Source organism: Podarcis gaigeae (genome assembly GCF_964106915.1).
Source record: "Podarcis gaigeae genome assembly, chromosome: 6".
Lineage (NCBI taxonomy): Eukaryota > Metazoa > Chordata > Lepidosauria > Squamata > Lacertidae > Podarcis > Podarcis gaigeae.
This window is the reverse complement of record NC_139682.1, coordinates 62,103,418-62,123,219: the sequence shown is the minus strand read 5'-3', so window position 1 is coordinate 62,123,219 and position 19,802 is coordinate 62,103,418. Positions and strand designations below refer to the sequence as shown.

General features: G+C 41.4%; 1 protein-coding gene and 1 long non-coding RNA gene across 3 annotated transcripts in view; one reads left to right on the top strand and one right to left on the bottom strand.

Moving 5' to 3' along the window:
- PDE4B (phosphodiesterase 4B) overlaps window positions 1–19,802 on the bottom strand; it is a 256,742-nt gene that overhangs the window by 92,525 nt on the left and 144,415 nt on the right. The gene's annotated exons all lie outside the window — the stretch shown is intronic.
- Window positions 1–19,802, top strand: part of LOC310846499 — a 76,456-nt gene that overhangs the window by 51,620 nt on the left and 5,034 nt on the right. The window lies entirely within an intron of this gene.

Below are 19,802 nucleotides of genomic sequence, written 5' to 3'. Positions count from 1 at the left end.
CGCTATAAAGCGGTACCTATTTATCTACTTGCACTTAAGGGTGCTTTTGAACTGCTAGGTGGGGAGGAGCTGGGACCAAACGACGGGAGCTCACCCCGCCGCGGGGATTCGAACCGCCGACCATGCGATCGGCAGCATGTTAATGAAATCTGTAGAATTAATCAAAATGGGAAGCAATAGTTGTATATATAGGATAAACCTCATGACCCAACGCTTCGCGTATACTGCATTCCCAAAGTGACTACTTTTAAAGCAAACCAATATCCTTTATACTATATTCTACCAACTGCCATGGATGCTTCAGTTGAGATTCCTGCATTTCAGGGGGTTGAGCTAGATGACCCTGAGGGTCCCTTCCAACTTCACAATTCTATGATTCTATGAAGACAATAGAAAGGGTAATGTAACCAACATCTTATTAGGATGGTAAAAACACACACAATCCCTATATTAAAAAAGCTCTGTGAGCAAGAAGAAGAAGCACTGAAGCACAATACTTTATTAACACAAACACGCCCCCCCCCCAATTGCTTCATCTCATGAAATTTTCTTAATCAAAACTATGGTTAAACAAAAAATTTTAAATTCGGAGCGAGCGGGGGAGGTGCAAAAAGGAAGTCCGTCTCCCCCCTGTCGTAGAGGATTTAAAGCAAAGGATTTAACAACTAAGATCGAGTGCTACATTATTTTGATAAAGTCATTAACTTCATGATGGAAAATTATAAGACTGGGCTGGAGGAGAAAAGTAGAATGTGAGCTAAAATGCAACCCCCCCCCCCCGGGAACCGGGAGCGATCCGCGAGAGCGCCGGGAGAGGAGAAACAGAGGCTTTGACAGCTGTCAAAGGAGCTGTCAAAGCTGAAGAATAAAAAGAGAACTTTGTTATGAGGACTTTGCCGGTTACATTTGTTACAAATTAGATATAAATTGTTTAAAACAAGGAATAACAAGTTACTTTGACTGTTGGGTGTGATCTGGAAGGAAACTGAGTTACTATAATCCCTCTAGAGGGGCTGTAGGACACTACAAGTATTGCTGGCATGGAATTTGAATTGGACTTTTTATCTCCTGGGAAACTGCAGAAATGGAACACTATTTTGTCTACAGAGGTCTCTACACTAAAGGAGACAATAGATTTATCTATTGAAGAATGTAAGGGACTTGACGTAAAGTTTTGTTCCTGAATAACAAAGCCTCTGTAGGGGATTTAGAAGCTTTTGGAATTGGAACATTTTTGCAGGAGAGCAGGAAAAGAAACTAGAGGAAAGTGAGGAGAGAGATTAATAAGAACAACATGAACAACAAGAATTGGACAAAGCTGGAAGTGGGAACATTTGGGACATCCAGATTTGAAAGGTCTAAAGAAACAAAATTGGAGTTTTTACTCTTAAATACAGAGATCTGGATGGAAAAAATGGACCTTTTTGAGATAGAGCTTTTCCAAGATTGGACGCTCGAAACTAAAGATGATCAAAAAGATGGCAAAGACTATTAAAAAGACGGCAAAGTGGACTTGTGAAGGATTTCGGCCTAGATGTGGGATCTCCAGGATGACAACAGGCATTGATGGACATTGGGGAACGCAACCGGGAAAGGGGGGAGGGAAATTTGGAATCCAAAGGGTGTTAAATTATACTTTATTCTTTTTTCTATTTTCTTTTATTTTGATCTGTTCTGCATATTAAAGAGGGGAACTCATGGAAGGGAGTGGGGTCGATTTTAGGGGATGGAAAAACATTCTTAACATTGGGTTAACTATAATAAGTTTAAAATTTGGGGTAAGAACTTGCTGAATCTATTTGAAGGAATTGGAATACAAGAGGGGGTGGGGTGGGGAAGTCCTGGCAAGATGCTAATGAAAATAAGGTTATAAAATGGATGTTTTATTTCTTTTCTTTTTTCTGTTATATTTGAAAATGTTCAATAAATATTATTAAAAACAAAAAACAAAACAAAACTATGGTTAAACAATGCATTCTTTGTCTTTATTTGACTGCAGTTTCTTGAGTATGTGAAAATATTTGTCTTTCCCATTTTCCATTGTGCTTACAGTCTCCTGCTATCTCTCTCCTAAATAGGAAATTTGAGAGAGTAGGAGACCAATTATAGCTTCCTTTAATGCCAAAATTTAAGAATTAATAATGTGCTAGTTCCAGCACATTCGGAGATGGAGTATTATGCTTTAAAAAAATCTGATTTAACTCCGGCATCAATAGCTGAATTTTATTCATGAGAAGTCAGAATGACTGCAATGTGGAAGTCTGCATTAGGGACCCTGAGATCTCCTGCTCCTGGTCTGTCACAAATTTCCTATTAAACCACACCTTCCATTGCCAAACACCCCCACTTCACTGCCTGATATATACAATAAAGCTAATGTGACCATCCATTTTTGCCTGTAGTATCCTTTGGATTTGTAATGTTCATTAATGGGAAAGAGATTGGAGTTACTGAAATTCCTTTTAAGCCTGCTAAAACATCCCATCCACTGAATATGCTAGAGACAGGCTTCTAGCACCACAGAGGCTCAGTCTTCACTGCAGACCTTACTCCTGTGTAATCGAAGACACAGACAAAGCAATCTAACCATCCAGTGCGAACAGTGGCAGGTTGTTGGCACAACCTTCTATTTATTAGGTAAAGGGTAAAGGGACCCCTGACTATTAGGGTCCAGTCGTGGCCGACTCTGGGGTTGCGGCGCTCATCTCGCTTTATTGGCCGAGGGAGCCGGCGTACAACTTCCAGGTCATGTGGCCAGCATGACTAAGCCACTTCTGGTGAACCAGAGCAGCGCACGGAAACGCCGTTTACCTTCCCGCTGGAGCGGTACCTATTTATCTACTTGCACTTTGACGTGCTTTCGAACTGCTAGGTTGGCAAGAGCAGGGACCGAGAAACGGGAGCTCACCCCGTCACGGGGATTCGAACCGCCGACCTTCTAATGGTTCTGTGGTTTAACATACAGTGTCACCCACATCCCTTCTATTTATTACATCCACATATATTACTGTACACTCCTCAGCCACTCACCCCGAGATACAGGCAAATGGCTCTTTAATCCACACTCCCCCAGTGCGAAAAACATAGGCTTGATGGAGTTCTCCTTTATGAACCTGAACAGCTATGCTCATACCCTCCTCCTTACCAAGCCAAGACTAGAGAAAAATACCTAAGAGGATGAGAGAGGAATTATTAGAGAGGCTGTGTTGCATTTTACTGATGAGGAAGGGGCTATTTGCCTGTGAGGTAGTGGGTCATGCCAGTCCTACAGCCCTTTCAATCTGTGTTTGGATTTTTTAAAGTATTATTTCCAAAACACAACAACAGAAAGCAAAATAAACAGAGTTGCATTATGTATTGCTGATACAGGGCAATCCGTTTAACATTACAGTATTTTTGGAAATGTTGTGCATACTGCATTTGTCTTTACTTAGCCTCTCAGTGCAGTTCAAAATATGCTTCCTTTTAAAAATTAGTTGCCAGCCAGGGCCACAGAAACCATATCAGAATATATGAACACACAAAAGCTCCTCTACAAACAAATCACATAAACAAAGCTTTTGGGAAGGCAGGGCTAAGTGATGGTGTTTGCTCAGATCAGAAATTTATAGTGAGATAATGCAACAGAGAGCTACACGGTTTTAGGACGTCCGCAGCACGGCTCTGGTTAGATTCAGTTCCATCATTACCTTCATTTCTCCTCCTCCTTCCCCCCTCATGTAATTACAGCTATGAGTCAACAGTGCAAAGTGATGGGAGCTTGAAGGTTGTGCAAAAAGTACTGGTTGCCTATATCTGTTAGGAAGACAGAGGTTTAGAAATAGAATTCAGGGGAAGAGGGCCCTGGTGGAGACTGGGGGGGGGGGGAGTTTTTGTGTGGGCAGAGGTGGGTGGCTCAGAGACTTGGAGTCAGAGAATGAGGGTTTGCATAAGCCTGGTGGAGAATGGGGGGCAGGAACTGGGAAGTTAGAGTTTTTGTACAGGCAGAGGCAGGTCAGTCAGAGAGAGGGAGTTCCGGTTCCCTCCTGTTTGGTGGAGAACTTTGAAGTCATTTCTGCACTAGGTAAAGTAATTTTCAGCCCCCCAATTCTCCCCTGACCTGTCCTTTATTTTGCCCAGCCAAAGGTGGCAACCTTACCTGCCCTATGCTCCTTAAGGTAGCTTCCTGCTTCCAGGTGCTAGTGTAGCAGAGAACAAGTCCCATCACCAATGTTAAATTAAGATTCAAATGCTGGTCTGTTTGCCTTCTACTGTGTATGTGGATGGGGGCCATGTTACCATCTTGCTCTGGATGGCTGTACTAAGTAGCATACCATTAATGAAGACACATCACCTAATGAATGCATCACCTAAAGAGGGCACAGCTTAGCATGTTAATTTAGATGTATAAATGCAAATACAGAAATAGTTATTATAATTTAAATAGAAATAGTCAGTCTCACCACAGGGGAGAATACTGACCAGGTGGCATGTGTGCAGCCTCCTGATTCAGGTGCTAACTGCTGATGGGGAACTTCAAGGCCCCTATTTCTAACTTCTTCTGGTTCTTTATCTTGAAACCACACTTGGACTGGACAGCCCTTGAAATACAGGCCATGTTCAAATAGAGAACTGCCCTCTGACAGCTTTTCAAATACAGGACTTTCCTCTGTAAAGCCACACTAGTACTCAGACTAGCTGAAATAACTAGGTAGAGGAGGTTCCTGCCTAATTTTTTCAAATACACAAACATTTGGACCACCCTTCACCTCTTCTTGGACAGTATAAAATGTCACTCTATGAGGTTCTTTGCACTTGGTTCCATGAAGGCACAGTTCTTGACTAATTGCTTAAAAAGGGGGGGGGGGGGTAGCATTGTTACTTGGACCTGCATTCTGGCCAACAGCCTTGCTGTAATACTTAACAGATTGGAAGTTATTCAAAGCAATTAATATGCCTGCTTCCCGGCATCAGTAACACAGCCTGAAGTTTCAAGAACCAGCTATGATTTAGGGTGGAGGAGGAAATAGATTAAGCCTTCAAACTTTGCCTGCATAGGTATTCCATTAATATTATTTATTACCTTTACACCTACACTGTCTTGAAAGTTCAATGCAACTGACAACAGCATATCCACATTTAATTAATCCTCAAAACAATTCCTGGAGGTAGGTCTGCATTATTTCCATATTGCACATTGGGAACTGAACAAAGAACCATCAGTTTACTCAAGGCCACTTGATGAGTGGATAGCTGATGAATGGAATTTGAACTTGTGATGTTGCCAAAATTCACTATATCAGCCTTCTGAATATGAATGGTAAGAATTGTGCTGCGTGAGATGTATTTTCTGTTTGGTTTTCGAAGCCCAATTACAAGTTTATCTTGGGGGCAAGGGGAGGGTTCACCCCATTACGTATTTCAATCCAGATTCAATTTTGGCTATCTAAACCTAGATTTAGTTCAGGGGCCCATTATTCATATGATTTGCAGAATCTGACAAGACAAAACATTAACACTTAAAGCAAAACTTCTATTTAAAAGTTCATAAATCCAAATGACAGTGCTTCAGTTATTTAAATAACAACAACAACAAAAGCTTAATAAGCTTTCATGAGAAATGACAGCTTTTGGTAATATTTAAAACGTCCAATCACTTCAGAAACTGTTGATTGAAATATTTTGAGTCTAATTTAAAAATTGCACGTGTCTCAAGCAGATAAAAAAGCATAGGACTTTATGTAGTGGCATTCCTTCTGCTCAAACACAACATAAACTATAATACATGATTATATATTACATTTTCAGGGTCCGAAACCTGCTGATCTTCCAGTTACACTCCTAGTAGACTGATAATAATGCTGGACACAAAGTTAAAACTATTGGGGTGAGTACTGACTACAAGAGACTGCCTGATTTGGGTCAAAATCTGAAAGTCTGAAGCTTTGTATCTAAAGGTAAAGGTACCCCTGCCCGTATGGGCCAGTCTTGACAGACTCTGGGGTTGTGCGCCCATCTCACTTAAGAGGCCAGGGGCCAGCGCTGTCCGGAGACACTTCCAGGTCACGTGGCCAGCGTGACATCGCTGCTCTGGTGAGCCAGAGCCGCACACGGAAACGCCGATTACCTTCCCACTGGTAAGCGGTCCCTATTTATCTACTTGCACCCGGAGGTGCTTTCGAACTGCTAGGTTGGCAGGCGCTGGGACCGAGCAGCGGGAGCGCACCCCGCCGCAGGGATTCGAACCGCCAACCTTTCGATCGGCAAGTCCTAGGCGCTGAGGCTTTAACCCACAGCGCCACCTGCGTCCCAGGTGTATCTACCCAGTCACTATTATGTGGAAATCAAGAAATAAATATAACTTGTTTTTTATTTGACAGAATTAGGTGAAATTTGCAACTTAGCAGCCTCTGCGGTGTGTGATATATGTTACTCTATGCAGAATGTTTCTCTGCTATTGTAGATTTAGTCTTTGCATAATCTGGAAGCAGCACTTGTGAGTCAGGAGATAATATTTTGTGTGATATGTAATAATCACACCACACTGGCTTATAAACTGTTGTAAATATTACCAGGGTACTCTGTAGTACAGAATTAGATCAACACTATTATGTGCAAATGCTCACACTGCCCAGTGCCTCCTTTATGCTAGAGCAGGCTGGAGTATTTCCTGAACATTTAAGCTTCTTGTGGCTCAAGAGGATTCATTCTGAGCAATCTAAAGCAAACCTTTTAACTCACCCCCAATGCGTTTGCACTGTGTGGAAAGTCAAAGGACTCTACAACATCTTCTGTAATCCTCTCATGCGTATGTTAGCCATGTCTCTCAATTCCCCAATATCCTATTTTAGGAAAGTACAGGTCTGTATCCAATGCTAATCTTTGTCAGAGTAGGCCCATTCAAATTAATGGATATAACAAAATTAGGTCCACTGATTTCACTGGGTCTATTCTGAGTAGGACTGGCAATAGATACAAACTACAGAACAGCCCAATAAACAAAATTAGGATGTACGTCAGCAGAACTCTGAATGGATGAGAAAAATTATTGTCAAAAACTTATTATTTATGCCACAGGGAAAGATTAAAGTAGCAAAAACAAAAACACGGGGGCCCTGTTAACTAAACTTTCAACACAGTGAGACCATGTCATTGTGCCACACTTTTTTGCAGATCCAGTGTCAATGTCAGATATATTTTAAGGGATGAGAAGCTTCGGAGGCAGAGGTTCTTAGAACTGGTAAGAATATGTGTGGTGGTATGGTCAAACGAGGTAAACCTGAAAGTGTCCAGTTCAAATTTCACATCAGACATGAATGAATTATGTGGTCTTAAGCTAGCCACTATCTTTTAGTCCCACTACTAGGAGGAACTGCCCCAAATTGCAGTTGTATACTAATGTAAGACTACTATCTGTATATCAACATAAAAAACCCCACCCTTTAATTCAAGAATTCACAAATGTATTCTATCTAAGAGGATGTATTTTTTGGAAACACCATTCTACCTCCAATTGCATTGCAATGGCTGAATTCAAACAACATTAATAAACATCTGCATTCAAAAAAAAAGCAGTTTGTATTTTAACATTGGCAAAGAAAACTGTATTGATAAAACTATGTCAAAAATGCAACACTTAAAATGTTAAACTGAAATTAAAAGCTACATGTTCACAGTCTATACCATTAATTCAAGTTGATTCATTTGTTGTGCAGTCCTTGTAAACAAGACACGTCGACTTAACTAGAACTTTATCCATAGGATCGGTAGTTCATGTCTATTTACAGCCATTTCCCGCAATCCTGTCAACAACATTTAAGGCAAATTTTGCTATCACACCACAAAGAGAGTATTGTACCAAAATTGAGGCGTACTGATGCAATGAACCACAAAACACCAGTAACATTTATGAAAATAATCACAAATTTTTCTTATCTTTCTTCCTGCCTTGCTGTATATTCTAATGCATGTTTATATAACACAATTGTGGGTTCAGTATATTTATAGCTATTTTTCACAAACATAAGTAAATTCATTGGTAAAACAAACTTACCATATCCATGAATGACGGCGACTGCAGAAATTATTAATATTTAACATCTTCCAATTTTTTGTTGTGTTCTTAAATTTAATCAGAAGCTGGTTTTCTAATTTCTCCATAATTTGCTTAACTTGCACACAGAGCGCTCCAAAAGGTTTTTATACTCTGTAATTGAGTATCAGCTTGCATTTCAGTTTGGATGTCATACATATACAAATATATATATGTATAAATGCAAATAATTTGCTATTCAAAATTCAAGGGTGCATTCAGAACATCTTCCGTGGCCTTCCATAGTTCCCTGCTTATATCAGAGAGAAACATCTATTCTTGGCAAAAAATATCTTGACTGCAGTTTCCTGTTTTCATTTATATAATCCTCCCCCAACGATAATGAAATCCAAAAATGAGAAGGATAAGCAGGAAGTTTATTCACTGTCCAACCATCAGCTTCAAAGTGAAGTCCACAGTGAAATCCAACATTTGTGGATATGTTTTTAAACTTCACTTACTCGTCATCAAGTTATTGAACTTCACATTACTCCTGCAGCTGCAGTACTTCTCATTTGACTAGCTCAACACTGCTTAGCATTTCTGAGTGAGCTGGAAGCAGTCCTAACACAGAAAATTGAATTTCGTCAGTGGCATAATACACTGGTAAAGCAGCAAAGGGTGAAAAGTGTTTAGAAAATATATTTCTCATCCTTAGCCATTGAAAGTAAAAAGAAAGAGACTGCTACTTATAGCATCAGCACTTACAGCTAAAGATACCAAGTGGACATTTTACAAGATTTCAAAGTCTGTAGCCTTTGAGCATGTGTGCGTGCGCACATGTGCAAATAGAGGCACAAGGAACTTTGTCTATCAACTTGTTAACTTTCAAATCAACAGCCCAGTCAGTGATAGCCAAGCATGAAGGGTCTACTTTTAACAGCTTTCCATGGTAGCTGCCTCCATGTAGCAAGCAGTTTTCCTGCCATGGTTCACTTTTTGTTATTGCTGCAAGCCTAAAAAAAATGCAGTTATGTGGACAACAATCCCATGTCTCACATTGGGGAGCTGTTGCAATTTAAGATGGGGTGGGGATGTGCTGGTTCCCAGGGCTTCTGAGAATGTAAGTTATGTTCTGGAATTACTAGAAGATTAAATTGAGTCCTGTGGGCCAAGTTAGTCAATACTTTAGGGTGTTATTTTTAATTATTTATAGATAACATTTGTATCCTGTATCTTCCATCCAAACAGGATGCCTCATGGCATAAAACAGTAAAAATAAAATAAAAATACAGTATCAAAAGGTAAATTAACAAGCAATCCCATATCAGCACAAAACCAGCAGGAAAATACATCAGCAGATAGTGCCATAAAGTACATGTTTTGACTTGATGTCTCAGTACACCCATTCAGGCAGATAGTGCCATAAAGTGCATGTTTTGACTTGATGTCTCAGTACACCCATTCAGGTCGAGGGAGACGGTGTTTGTCCAGACAGCTTTCCAGGTTATGTGGCCAGCCTGACTAAACCACTTCTGGCACAACAGAACACTGTGATGTAAGCCAGAGTGCTTGGAGATGCCATTTACCTTCCCACCACAGCGGTACCTATTTATCTACTTCCACTGGTGTGCTTTCAAACTGCTAGGTTGGCAGGAGATGGCACAGAGCAACAGGAGCTCACTCCGTTGTGGGGATTCAAATCACTGACCTTCTGATTGGCAAGGCCAAGAGGCTCAGTGGTTTAGACCACAGTGCCACCCGCATTGAAAAGGTGGCTGAATCTTCGGTCCTTGTTCTCCAAACCACATGTGAGTGAAGTGGCATATAACAGGGCATGTCCTGATGTCCGCAGCTAGTTGCCAGGTTCATGCAGGGAATATCCAGGTCCTTTTAAAGTGCTAAACAGTAAGCGCCAGGCAGGGGGCACATGTGGATAAGTGGAGTGTGTCAGTGCACGTTAACAAACTAGGTGGGAAAAAGCACACATAAAAGGTGTGAAAGGAGTCATACACCACTGACAGCTTTGCTAATTACTGAATATATATATATATATAGTATTTTTTAAAAGGCTGTTTTCAGGGGAAGCCCCATACAAATGGGCACAGGATTTCCATGTTCTTAATTGTTTTTAAAAATAGTAGAGGGGGGGGGGAGGCATTACATAGAAGCACAATTTTTGCAGGGAGCCCCTGATTACAAGGAGGCTTTCATCAGATTCAAAGGTAATTCTAAAAGATGTGTTATCACACCGTACAAAAGAAACGTAGGCAGCCTAGCAGCAGGCTAACAGCATGAATGCCACTGAAACAACCTCAGCTATCAGCTGAACAGCTAGCCGCTAGCTGCCAGCAGCATTTAACAATGAGTCACACATTGCTGCTGGAAGAATATCATTATTGGCCTGACTTTTGAAACCAGTGTTGGACAATAATGCCTGCACATTCAAGTGATGGGCATAAAGAAAAGAAAAATAAGCACTTACGCCATTTTATTAATTGTGGTTTTCAGCAAGAAAGTTTAAACCTTGTTTTAAAAAGGAAACACTGCTGCATATGAAACACTAAAACAAGTTTCAATGGATTAAAGAAAAATAAAATGCTGGCCAGAAACATCACGTGCCCTTTACAGTGGATTTCCCACCCTAGGAAGAAGTAGAATGCTTTATTTCATTGCCCTGACTGACATTTAAAATTAACCACTTTACCCACGTGACAGTACTGATGGTATAATTAGTGCTCATATAAGAGGACTCGTAGAAAGTTGTGGCTGCGCTTTGTATTTCCTATATCTTCTGTGTACCCATTCCCTTTTCATATACCCCATTTTCTTGCACACTGTATAGCTTTCCACCAACATGGCTATTGAGGCCTACTTGGCCCGCCTCAGTGGGTTTGCCTATGTCAATGCTACAGTACTAGGAGCTTAAGCTACAGAGCATTGTGATCAGTTCATACCAATGAGTTGTGAACGGATCAAAAGAGAACTCTGTAAATACAGCAGCGTGGATGAATGGGTGGTTCTTGAATTTCCAAGCACTGTGGATAGCACCAACAGCATCAGCGAAAGCTTTTATCAAAAGTTATAAAAAAGACTAAGTTGTTGTTCAGCATCACACGGGATCTTCTGACGCTCTTTGATTCTCAGTCCAGTGTTTCTACAGCAAACCTAAGCTGTCTACTTGGCTCCAGGAAGATGGGCTAAAGTGCATCCTGGAACTTTGCATGGATGCCTGCTTGGAAAGATAGAAACAAAGCATGTTAATGGTGACTTCTGCTGGTTTCAGTTGGAATGGATAGTCCCTGTGCATGCGGCCTCTCAGTAGGACCATCTATCTGGTGTGCTTGTTTCCTTCTCTTGTCCTCCAGCCCATATACTCTTCTCATCCCTTCCCCACGATGTGCTCATTTGATCCACTCCTCAAATGGCTGTTGACTCCCTCCCTCGGCAATCTTCACGGAGCTCTGGCCCAATGGTGGCCAGTGGCTTGAATTTAATTAATTTTATAATGAATTATTTTAGAATGTTGTTTGTGCTGCACTTATTGTTCTTAGCCGCCCTGAGCCCGGCTTCGGCTGGGGAGGGCGGGATATAAATAAAATTTATTATTATTATTATTTATTATTATAGGTGCAGCTGCTTCAATGAAGAGGATGCTAGTGGACTTAAATCCACATTTTGTTGTGACCTTTAGTCTTCAGTTCCTGCTTACTTCAGCTGAGCTGTTTCTGTTCATGGGCAGAGGACATATTTGGAGAGCTATAGAGATCTCTCTACCTATGGACAAAGAGCTTGGAGCCCTATCCCAGGATTTCTTTTGTTTTCTGATATCTCCTCAATGCATGTGGTGACAGGCAGCTTACTGCTGTATTAGCTGTCTGCAGGTTCCGTGCTTTTTTGTTATGATGGTCATAACATATGAATTGTGCATCGCTCATGCAAGGTTCCCACTTTTACGTGATGTCCCCCAGAGTGCAGCATCATGAGACAGAGTCCTTGGTGTTCAGTAGCCCCCTGACTTCCTTGAGAAGTTTTTTGAGGATGCATAGTGGAAGTGAATGATGAACAATGTTGGATACAATCTATGCACTCGCACACATGCAACAGCAGCAGAATTCTGGATGCAATTTATCACTTTCAAAATTCAATTACTTTTGCTCCTAGAAGTGAAATGGAGTTTTGGCCCATTTTCATGCTCTAGAAATTGCAGAGTCTGTTAGCCCACAGCATAAAAGGACGATATTAACATGCTTTGTATTGTTGTCCAGAAATGGCATGTATATTTTATGCTCAAGCAATGTGTCAGAAAAGAGGAAGTCTGAAAAAGATGCATGAGAAAGAAACTCCCACACACCCCAGCTAGATACTGGGTACATTATTATTGATTTTTGCTATTTCCTCCTGATACATAATACATATTTATGGACATGGCAGCTAATTTATTAATCCAATAAAATACTGACAATAAGGATAACTATAGAATCACAGGACTGAAAGGAACTCATGTATAATATCACCCCACTCTCTGTGTGCATGAAATTCAGCCACCATTCACCTCCTAACCATATCACCTAAATTATAGTAAGTCACAGAGAACAAAAGATCTCACACCTGAGATTTTTCGATGATGCAACTAATCAACTAGGCAAATCATCCGGACGGAACAACCAAAATTAGCCCTTAGCGTTTCTGTTAAACTACACAAAACTAAGAATATATTATTTGTTCCAATTTTTAAATATGAGCCCTACATTAAACAAAGCTTTATTAATTTCCAAATGAATCTGAATTACAGGTGTAATGGATATTTGACTTGCCTGAAGTGACCTGGGACACATCTGAGTCAACATCAAGGATCACTTAATGATTGTCTGGGAAAGCTTCTTTAGCATACAGATGCTGAGTGGCTCTAAGCAAGCCATAGACTGGTAAGAGGTAAAGTAAGAGGGCAGGGAGGAAGAGAGCAGGGGCTCTAAATTAGATGAACACAGACTTGTACAACTTTAGCAAAAGACAGAATTTTTTCCATGGAGCCTCTTTTATTCCAGGAATATCATCTGGATGAAGCAGAGTAAAGTGGAACATTTTTGGAAGCCTAGCTTCTTCACAGGAAGATGTAAATTATGAAACAGTTAAAGTTAAAGGTAAAGGTAAAGGTAAAGGGACCCCTGACCATTAGGTCCAGTCGTGGCCGACACTGGGGTTGCGGCGCTCATCTCGCTTTATTGGCCGAGGGTGCTGGCGTACAGCTTCCGGGTCATGTGGCCAGCATGACTAAGCCGCTTCTGGCGAGCTAGAGCAGCGCACGGAAACGCCGTTTACCTTCCCGCTGGAGCGGTACCTATTTATCTACTTGCATTCTGAGGTGCTTTCGAACTGCTAGGTTGGCAGGAGCAGGGACTGAGCAACGGGAGCTCACCCTGTTGCGGGGATTCAAACTGCCGACCTTCTGATCGGCAAGTCCTAGGCTCTGTGGTTTAACCCACAGTGCCACCTGCGTCCCTTATGAAACAGTTAAGCATCCAGCAAAACAATTCTCTTTATATATAAAAGGGTTGGGGAACCTGTAGCCCAGATGTTGCTGGACTACCCTCCTGTCATCATTGACCATTGGCCATGTTGGCTGGAAATGTTGGGGGCTGTAGTGCCATGAAACCTGTAGGACCGCATGTTCCCCATCCCTGCTATGTAATATGCACTGACAAGTCTACTGCCTCTGATAGCTCAGTCATTAGAGCACGAGACTCTTAATTTCAGGGCTGTGTGTTTGAGCCCCACATTGGGCAAAAGATTCCTGAATTGCAGGGGGTTGGACTACATGACCCTCGTGGTCCCTTCTAATTAACTGTGAAAGGTATGGGAGCCCAAATTTCGAAAGGCTGGCTGCCCCCAGTCAGTGATAGCTGTAGGACTATAAACAAAACATTACAATCTAATTTAATAACAAATATTGAAACGCTAAACTATAAAACTGGCAAGTCCTTTAGGCAAGAGAACCTGTTAATAGAAAGGCAGGCCACCGAATGGTTCTGCCCATTAAATTAACTTCCTCTTGCACACAATGTTCAGTAAACATACTTGGCTTCATTCAAAATCAGCTCAATATTTATGAGCTATCTCTGAAAGCATTCCAAAAACAGCTCATCTATGTTGGCAAGTTCTCTCCTGGCTTGTAATGATTGCTGATGCTCTTCTGTGCATGTGCCTATTGTATTGACTCTGGAAAAGGTAAAAAAAAGAAGAAGTGTGGAACTTAAATGCACATAACCCTGTGAAAACAAACACAACCTAAAAACTAGGAAATGTTTTAGAGCTAGATGGGAACATCACTGCTTAAAATGTTTACAAAATCAAGATAATTGACCTGAAGAGAGAGGGCACACCAAACAGAAACTTGCTTGACTGAATGGTCTGGTCAGCTAGTTCACAGAAAGTGATGAGAGTTTCACTGAGAGTAAGCTTACTGAAGAACACTTAGCACAGATGCCCACCTAGAAGCTAATGTGCAAAACTTCATTTTACACTGTGAGCCAGTGTCAGGCTTCAGGGGATCCGGTCCCCTTCCCTCACGGCTGGCAGCCAGAAATGGGGAAAAAAGAAGTTCTTACCATGGTATTTTATTCACTATTCACAGAGAGAGACGGATGATGGTGACTCTCAAACAATGGCATTGCTCCGAGTAAAGTCCCACCCCCTCCGTCTCTCCTATTCTACTTCATCCCTGCACTGGCTGATCTGTGCTTTCTGCCTCTGAGCTTTCTGTTCTACTAGAGTCGTACCTTGGTTTTTGAAAAGCTTAGTTCTCGAACGTTTTGGCTCCCGAACGCCACCAGTGACTATTCCGGTTTGCGAACTATTTTTGGAAGCCGAATGTCCGATGGGGCTTCCGTGGCTTCCGATTGGCTGCAAGAGCTTCCTGCAGCCAATCTGAAGCCGCGCTTTGGTTTCCAAATGTTTTGGAAGTCAAATGGACTTCTGGAACGGATTCTGTTCAACTTCCAAGGTACGACTGTACACTCAACGCATGCTGGGTCCTGGGAGAGGGAGGATTAGGAATGCTTTCCAAGGACACTAAGTCCTAGGTCTAGTCTCTGACAGCCAGAGAGGTTTTTATGGAAATATATCCAGGCAATATGTGTGGTAGAATTTGTATGTTGAATCGGGTAACTGTTATGCCTTGGGTGACATAACATATGTCTCCCCTTCCCCCAGGTATGTTCTTGTTAATGAGAATAGACTGACAGCTGTTCCACGGGAACAGGAAGTTTCGGGGGCACGTTTAATTCACTGAAAATAGTTCTAGTATCCTTCCCCACAAAAAAGGGACTTCTCGCAGGTATTTTAAAAACATGTCCACTTCTTTGTTTCATTCTGAGATGCCACAGGCACCAATTTCCCGGCATGATCATCATAACCAAACTGGAATGGGAAAGAACAGCTTTGGAAGCAATGCATGGCTGGCTGGCTGGCACCTCCTGTGATAAAACTTTTGCCACGCAAATTCAGTTCGGCAACCAAGTTTGTCTGCTACCCAAAGATACACAGGAATGCCAAAGAATGTGGAAATTCACAATTTACCAAAACCAAAGCAGTTTGTAGTCTATAATGCATAGCTCCCAACACCTAAGTGTCCTAGTTTAACTGCGGCTGACAAGGATTGGCTTAGATATGCCATTTTGGTTTGAATTCAAGTTGGACAGCAAAAGAAGAAAGGCAGAATCAGTAGCACAGCTTTTCTAGGTCCACCCCAATAGGAGGTGACTTACGAAAATCTTCTCTGTGTATGCATGGCAGCTGCAAGCACTTGAGAAGTACATCTAAAGCAGAACATGCTTTAGATGGGACAGGGATGACATGGGGATGGTGCTGTGTGTACAGTGCCCCCAAAACACATCTGTATCAGGCAGTGAATGCACATTATCATTAGGTGTGTACACACTCTAGAGTTGTTCATGTATGCCAAAAAGTAACCTGACTTAGCATAGTGGCTCAGAGGCAGAGCTGAGAAAGGAATCAGAAAGTACGCAGTTTGGATCTCACACCTGCCATGAAATTGCCACGTGGTTTTAGGCAAGCTCTACTCTTTCTCAGCCTCAGTCCTTTTCCCTGTCACCAGCTATATGGTGAGGAGGTTTACACAATGTTATGCCTATGCTTGGGGGGGAGGGGAGAATTCAGCCTTGGAAAAAATATCTCCCCCTCTTCAAGAGTTTCATTTTAACTTTTTTTATTTATTTACAAACCCTCGGAGGCTAATTTATGCAGCACAATAGCGCTGATTGATTTTTAAAAGGATGAAATTGCTTGTGGCTTCCAACAAATTACTCAGCTAGACCAAATCCATTCAACTCAGTCATTATCACTGACTATACTGCTTAATACTGCAGAAACTCTGATTTGCAATTCAAATTTCTATGTCTTCAACAGATAGCATGTCTGTAAGTGTGATCTGCACCCTGTAAAGTGGTAAACAGGGATCACACGCTGCCAGTTAAGCAAATCCTCGTGCAAGAAGAAGTAAAGAAAAATAAAATTTACTGGAGAAAACGAACTCAAAGAGCCAAATGTTTATGGCTAGTGCTAGTTCTATAAGTATATTGTTCTACATTTCATTATAATGTGATATGTTGTCAGTGTCAGAACTGCTACACATGGTCTAAACATGCTGATCAGGGATGCAGAATCACCCCACTGCTTTTGCAAGCATTCCAATCAAATGTTGTTGTGTGCTGGCGGGCGGGGTGGGGGGACATAATTAAGGGCTTTAAGAGTTTTCAATGCAGAATACAAAGACTTGCGCATCTACATCTTCCACCTTCCATTTCTTCAGTGCCAAGACCCAACCTGCCCCATGGCAGAAAATTACAGTGGTGGCGTGTGTGGCTTCTACGAAGGCCCCAGGGGAAGCTTCTTTTTCCACCAGGGCCTGCGATTACAGGTCCTAGAAATATATCAGTGCTAATAATAATATGTGCAATAGCTGTTTCACACTGGGGGTTCTGGGGCTTGAAGTCCTTGTTCTAGATGGGGAAAATAAATGCTCAGCTCCCTCGAAGTATCTACTGCCGCTGCTTCTACCTCTGTCTTTCCCTGCCTGTAGGTGAGTTTCTGCTCCTTGGAACATGGGGAACATGTAGAAAAGGATCGCAGATCAAGGCCAGCATAGTGTGGCAAGAACAACTGTGCTTGCCTTAATTCTGCTTGCAAGTGTTTGATCGGGGTGCTCAATTACACGAGGGCCTGCCCAAATGCTCATCACATCTCTATCGCAAAGAACCGGTGTTAAGAGATTGCTGCATTTTATTTAATATTTCTTTTAAAGCCTGTACTTGAAACAGAATATATTAGTCTCAAGTAGTTCTGTGTGCCCAAGGTTGCTTTGGGGTTTGGTTTCTCATGCAGTCTTCCTATCCCCTGCCCCTCAAATGCCGCATAAGAAACTACTTCTGAAACTAAGAGCATTGTTTTATAAAGAATATCATGTCAAAGGATGGGAGGAGTTAGAAATGGCATGCAGGTACTGTAAGGCACCTTTCCCCAACCTGGTGCTCTCCATATGTTTTGGACTACAAACTCCATGATCCTCAGCAAGCATCTGGAAAGTCCCTGGTTGGAAAAATACATGTAAAGTAGATCGTTGATCACAGCCATTTTTTCCGCACTAATTTCTAAAAACACTGAGAAATAATCCAGTTGTAAGAAGTCGTTGGGTTGCTGTTACAGATGTCATAATGCCAATTAATGTGTCAGAAAGTCATTTATTCTCTCACCTAACCAGAAAAAGCAAGATGAAATAGAAATCAGAAGCAAAATTTCTCTAGGGAAATCCCCAATGCTACATGTCTGAACAAGTGGGATGCATTTAATGTGGCATATTGGAACAACACTGTTAAACGGTGAAGGTTGGGGCAAATGGGGCAGGCCTCCCCCACCACAATCTTCATTCCTCCAAGCCAACCTGCCCACCTTTTTACTTATATCAAGTGCAGGGGTGGCCCTCACTGTCTGCTCCCTCCTCCTCCTCTGGCTGCTTAAAAACCATATTTTTAAAAGAGCCCCTCCCCCGGCAAAGAAATCCGGGAAATTGTAGTTTACCCTTCACAATTCCCAGCACCTTAACAAACTATTCTCCCAAGATTCATTGTATGGTGTAGATTCAACCTCGGTCATAGTTTTCACCTTGCAGAACTCAGCAGGGTGAAGGAGGACTACGAAGGTAGAAATAGTTGTTTCTGGTTCTGGCTCCCTCTTCTGTTGGTTTTCCTGCCTCCCGCCCCAAAAGTCCCCATGGCCACTAGCCACGCCTGCTTCTAAAGTATTGGAAAGAGGCAAAGAGTAAAACACCAAATGACACTTGGTGCTGTATTAAACTATCATGGGAACATTCTAGCTGAAGCTGTATTCTCTAACTAAATAATACTGAGCGGTTTTTAATAATAAAAAACCCTAAATAATGTATCACAAATAATCACTGAATGGCAGATATATTACAAAACGACATCTAGCTTTTATACATCTCCATTATAGATGATAGATGATAGATAGATAGATAGATAGATAGATAGAGAGACAGATAGATGATAGATAGATAGACAGATAGGTGATTGATAGATAGATAGATGATAGATAGATAGATAGATAGATAGATAGATGATAGATAGACAGATAGATAGATATAGCTATATGTTAAAAAAAAATACAAACAATTTTAAACCGAATGCAAGAATGTGTTCTGATAAATGCACATTAAAACACATCTCCATCTGAATTACATTTTGTATTTAAAAAATAGCTTAAGGGAGAGTTCATTACTCATTTCCCTTTGTATACATCTGAAGCTTTTAAAATATTTCACTACACCGGAGATCTGTAACTCAAGAGATATACCTTAAAGAGACTAAAATTATGAGTAAATGTAATCAAAAGGAAAACATGCACACACACACACACACACACACACACACTACACATCCGCCTTCTACATGAAATGACATTTATCAACCCTGCATACATGTCTGTATGGTTGCCTTTAACATTTACCAAGAAATGATGACATATGATTTTCTTCCAATTCTAATTTAAAAGAAATCTACCATTTGTATACTTCCATTTCAGGGCTATTTGGATTAATAAGTAAGGTTAGTTTGGGAAGATGTATTAGTTATTAATGGAAAACAATTATTATGATATACTGCAAATAATATCCAGTAGTGAACTTTCCCCTGCATACATTATACATCCTATTTCAGAATAAGTCAGTGCCAAACTATAACAGCCTTTCCTGGTTGCAAAACATTGCCACTATTTTTCTGACCTATGGATACTGCCTAGCAGTGTTATTCCAAGCACGCTGTACTGTACGTACCCCCTTCATCCCACAACAGGCAACAAGAAGCAGTGTTAGAAATGGAAAGATGAAAGCTAGGAGCTGAATGGCACCTTAAACCTGGGTCATGGACGCAAATAACAAGAATACAAAGCTGAAAATGAATGAACTGCAGCTAAAATCTTATATTCATTTTTACATGGTCTAGTCCTCATCTGAAGATTGCAAAAAAACAAAGCCATGCTTCCCCCTGCCTGCCCCCCTAATATTCTCAAGGGGGTCTCTTCTCCAGTCTTCAGAGAGTGGCTGGAAGTGGGAAGGCAGAAAAAGGTCCTCCTTTCCTTCCACTCTGCAGTTTTAACCTGAAATCTTAAGGCACAGATCTGTGCCCAGAGCCCAGAAACTGCTTGCACTCATGTAATTCCTTGTCGCAAAACGCACCTAGAGCAACGGGAGTTTCGAACA